We start from the raw sequence: 5,000 nt of genomic DNA, 5'->3' as shown, positions 1-5,000 counted from the left end.
AGCTCCGGCCGGGCCCCCCTTTGAGCTTCTCCCTCCACGTTAGAGCCTTGCCCTCCGGGACTGACCCACAAACGCCGCGGAACTCGGGCCCGGCCACTACGAGCGCCCCTTGACACACGCACCCCGTTCTGGACTTGACCGCACCACGGGAGGCACTGGGCCGAGGACCGGGAGTAACCCACTGTTAGGCAGAAACCTGTGCAGTTCCCTTGGGGAACACTGCAAAAGATTTAAGACTACAGGTAGAGCAGTAAACCCCTTTGGTAGCAGTCTGTACCACCCAGATTTACCTGGTAGCTGTGGCTGAGCAGTCAGACTTCTCTCAAGAAGAGTTAGGCAGTATGTAAAGTATACACAATATGTACCAAAACACAATAGCACAAGCAAACACTGACCAGAGCTTGGTTTCAAAAGTATATAGTTATTTATTTAAAATACACATAAGTTAAAAACACTCTAGCAAAAATATAGTAAAAGCACTTCAACACAGTTATAATGAAAGTAGATTCAATCCTTTCTCCTATCTAGACAACTCTAAGTAAACACCACTTAATTAAAACAGAGGTGAGTGCTTAACGTTAGATGACACTCTAGTAGTTTCCAAGAAAGGGAGAGAAAAAGCAGAAATGGGTTAGACACACCACTCTAAGGTCCAGAGCACTTGCAATAGGCTTAAAGAAGAATAAAGTCACAGGTGAGCAAAGTCACTAGGCAGGGCCCACTCTTAGAGTAGCCGGAGCGAAAATGTGCCCAAGATCACACTGTTAGTTAGAGATTCAAAGTCTTGCAAAGAGTCAAAAAGAGGTTAGAGTGGCTCAGAAAGTTTAGCCAAAGTGTCCCAGGCACTCCCAGGTTCGAAAGCCGGGGACTAAATCTACCCCGTACAGTCGGTAGCAAGGGAAGCCAGGCAGAACACAGTACCTTAAGCGGAAAGGATCCTCCAGCGGTGGCAGTTGTTCCAGGCAGTGGCAGCAGGGCTCGACGTCGGTCAGGGGAGAAGAAGTTCTCGCTGAAGAGCAGAAGAAGAGGGTCGTTGCACTGCCCGGGAAGAAACCAGCCGCGGAGTCCTCCGGTTAAAGGGTTGGTGCCGACTTTCGCGGTATGGGGGTAAAGTGTGGTATTCCGGTTGCCGGGGTGCTTGGCACAGGCAAGGCGGCCACGAGATACCTCAAAGAACGGAAAGAAGGCGAAAACTGGTTGTCCCCACCAGTCAAGGGAAGGAGCCACTCCGTTAAGAGTTCTCCTCGGTCGTCGGGAAAAAGTGGTGAGACGGTTCAGCAGGGCTCCACCGGGTGGTGTCGTCGAAGCAGGTCGGCTCAGCTCTTCCCTCGTCGGATTCTTGGTCCTGTGGCGACTTCTGAAGTCCCAGTCCCCAAAGCCCTGCTTTTATGCAGCAAACCCCCATTCACCCAGCCTAGCTGTCACTCAACCATGCTAAGTGGTGAGCCGGGCGGCTCACCACTTGGGCCAATCAGGACGGAGTGCGACTTGAGTTACCAAGGTAACTCAGTCCAGGGTGCCTAAATCCCCCTCCACCCCTCCTAAGTACCCCAGACAGAGTGGCACCACTTTGGAGGGCTTCTGTGGAGAAGCCCGCCAAAAGTGGAACAAAGGGCTCCACTTTGGGTCAGAGTTACAGAGGCGAACACCAACGCCATTTTAGAATCAAGTTTTGGCAAAAAGTCCCAACCGGAGTTATAAAAATAAATATATAAACCGGCGGTATGTTTAAGGCTACCGTAAATAAATAATTAAATGTGTTAGCCTAAAACAATGGGAAATCCCATAGGGAAATATTCGCGGTCGAATATAAAAAGTAGTTTCCACTGCCACCAGCCAAAACTCGATCAGGGGGGACGGAGACGTGCCCCCTCGACTAACAGACCCTGGGGCAATCGAATTGCCCCAGCCAGTACGTCCACAATATGATGGTTTGTACTGGTTCTGTTCAGGATTCAAGACTAGCAAAGTCTTTGGTGACTTTACATGCCCTGGGAGACAGTAGTCAGTCCCAGGGTATGGAGTCTATGTTGGGGAGTCCCTAGGACACCCCTGGGTCACGGCACAGAGGGTGCTGTGTGACCCACATCACAAAAATACATGAGGCCCTATGGAGTAAAAGACCCCATAGCCCATTCAACACAAGGTTTAACCAAGAAAACACACTTCAACATGTCCAAGAGTGAGGGTAAAAGAGTCTCACTCTTGGCAGGAGAAAAAAATTAAACCCCAGAAATCCAGCAAAGCTGCTGGGGGACTCACTAGGTAGGGAAATTCAGCCTAAACAGAGAATTCTCCCTAACACTCGCCCCCCCCAGACTAAGGGACAGGAGGATTTAATCCACTCCTGGATGAACCTCATACCTCTAGTCGATGATATACATCCTAGAGAGTCCATCAGCATTTTGATGGTGACACCTTGACCTATGTTCAATGGAGAACTCAAAGGTTTTCTTTTGCAAGCTAACGGACCTACAGACCCTTTGAGGAACATCAGTCTTTTTGTTATAGGGGATCTGGTTGACCAGTCCCTCAGAAGTTGGTACAACTTCTGAACCTATGTTAGGCTTTTTCAAGGGGTCCTTATAAAGGATTCCCTTAGATCTAGAGGGGCCTCCAAGGTTCCTCACCACCTCTCTTGTGGGAGCAGGTTGGGTCTTAGGCCTCTTGGTTGGAGGGGTTGGGGTTAGGCAATGTACCTGCTTCCCCTTCCTCTTAGATCTACCCTTACCTATTTTAGGAGTTTCCCCCCTAATATTAGGATTTGAGTTGGGGTCTTCAGTAGAAGGTCCAACAGTCTGAAGGTTTTTGGCCTTAGACTTTTCTTTTCTGGTTTTCCACCAGCACTGAGAATTACCAGTTCTCTCAGGTCCAGATAGGGGCCTAGTTGGTCTATCCACCTCTTCCTCAGAAGCAGGGGGAGTCAGAGACTCTGAGACTAGGGGAACAATGATGGAGCTTGGTTGGGGCGCCCATGTTCCTAGCATACTATCCTGAAATGTGCCTGGGTTAGAGGTCAACTTACTAACACCAGGGCTTGTAGTGGGGTTCTCAGTAGAGGGTCCCACAGGCTTAGAAGGGTCCTTCAAGGTAGCCTGTCTAGCCAATTTGGTTAAGTTCTGCTTCTCCATACTGGGAGGCCTGGGGGTATGTGACACTACTCCTAGAGTTCTTAGGTCATTCCCTAACAGGACCTTCCCAGGTACCTCAGTCTGAACACTGACAGGGATCCTCACTGTCATGTTGTTACACTGAATGAGGGCTGGTAGGATAGGAACCATTTGGACAGGGCCTCCAGACATCTTAGTGGGACCTTTGGGTGCTTTGGCCACATCCTCAGGTTGAAAGAAGCTTTCATCCACTACTGTTCTGCTGGCCCCAGTGTCTCTCCTGGCAGGAGTATCCTGGCCATTGACAAGAACACTGTCCACATAATACACCTTAGAGTTAACAGGTAGGGAGTTATACACAACCCTATTCTGGGGACTAACCAGACCCATAGGCTCTAAGTTTACAGTTGCTTGAAGACCCAAGGGTTCTTCAGCAAAGAGTTCAAAGTGGGCACTAGCCATCTGTACTTCATCCTCAGGAGTGAAGGCTAAGGAGACTGTGCTGATCCCTGCAGGTTTACCCTTGCACTTGGGATCTCCTTTGATATGGTCAGTACCCTGACAGACATAGCATTGTCCAAATGCTCTCTGGAAGGGTGGCTTGTTCTGACCTCCTTCTGGCTTGTGGCCAGAAGGTACAGTAGCCTGACTAGGTTTCCCATGTGGCTTACCCTGGTTATTTTGTGGTTTGGGGCCCTCTTTGGGATAGGAATTATTAGAATTCTCTTTGGAGTCTTTTTTTGGCTGTTTCTCCCCATCCTTCTTCTGAGTTACCCCAGAATCCTTGTGAGTGGCCCTGTTGGCAACCCACAAGTCAGCAGCCTTAGCTAGTTTCCGGGAATCTAATTCCTTGGAATCAGCCAAGTGTTGTCTGAGCTCAGGAGAGCAGGCATCATAAATAGTCTCCAACATAAACAAATTCTTCATACCTTCATAAGTGTTCACCTTGTAACCCTTAATCCATCCCTCTAAGTTTTTCAAACATTCACTCACCCAGGTAGCCCAAGGGGTACCATCATGCTTTTTGAGGCTCCTAAACCTCTTAAGATACTGGGAAGGGGTCTTCCCAAACCTAGCTATCAAAGCTAGTTTCACACATTCATAGTCCTTCCTATCCTCCTCCCCCATCTCCATTACCACATCAGTTGCAACAGGGGGAAGCCTAGAGAACAACCAGGTGAGTAAGTCATTTCCTGTGATGTTCTGGAGCCCATGATTATATTCAAACAGAGACAACCAATCCAACACATCCAACTTAGGCTCATACATACCAACCAATTCTTTAGGCATCCGGGGTCTTTTAGGACTGGAACTTCTAGAGGAGCCAGAGAGAGAAACATTCTCAACAGATAATTTCTTCATTTCTAAGTCATACTTGAGCTCCATTTCCCTTAGCCTTAGTTCTTTGTCAGTTTGAGCATTAAGTTTCTTATACTCCAATTCTAGCTTCATTTTCTCCAGTTCAAAGTACTGAGGACTAAATGTGGGACCTGGTAAAGGTCCAGTAGGTACAGCAGGTAGAGCAGGCAGAGGCCTAGGGGGGACAGTTACAACAGCCTCACCCTCCTCTTCTGACTCTTCCTCAGAAACATCAACATTTTGCTCCATGTTAACTTCAACACTGTCATCTACAGTCGCTGGAGTGGTAGGTTCCTCTGAACCATCACCCAGACTTTGGTTAGCTAACAATCTTTCAATCAGCTCCATTTTCTTGCCCTTAGTCAGGAGATCCTTATGTTTACAGAGCACTCTTAAACAATCAGCAGTTTTGGCTGCAAGGGACTCTTGACTATAGCTTTCTATAACTGACATGTTAGAGGTTTTACTTTTTCAGTGCTAAGCTTTGTGGTTAGTTGCACTAAGGTATCTAAAGCACAATAAAATGTATAC

The sequence above is a fragment of the Ambystoma mexicanum genome, chromosome 11 (genome assembly GCF_040938575.1).
Source record: "Ambystoma mexicanum isolate Mex_15411 chromosome 11, UKY_AmexF1_1, whole genome shotgun sequence".
Taxonomy (NCBI): Eukaryota; Metazoa; Chordata; class Amphibia; order Caudata; family Ambystomatidae; genus Ambystoma; species Ambystoma mexicanum.
This window is presented reverse-complemented; position numbering follows the sequence as displayed.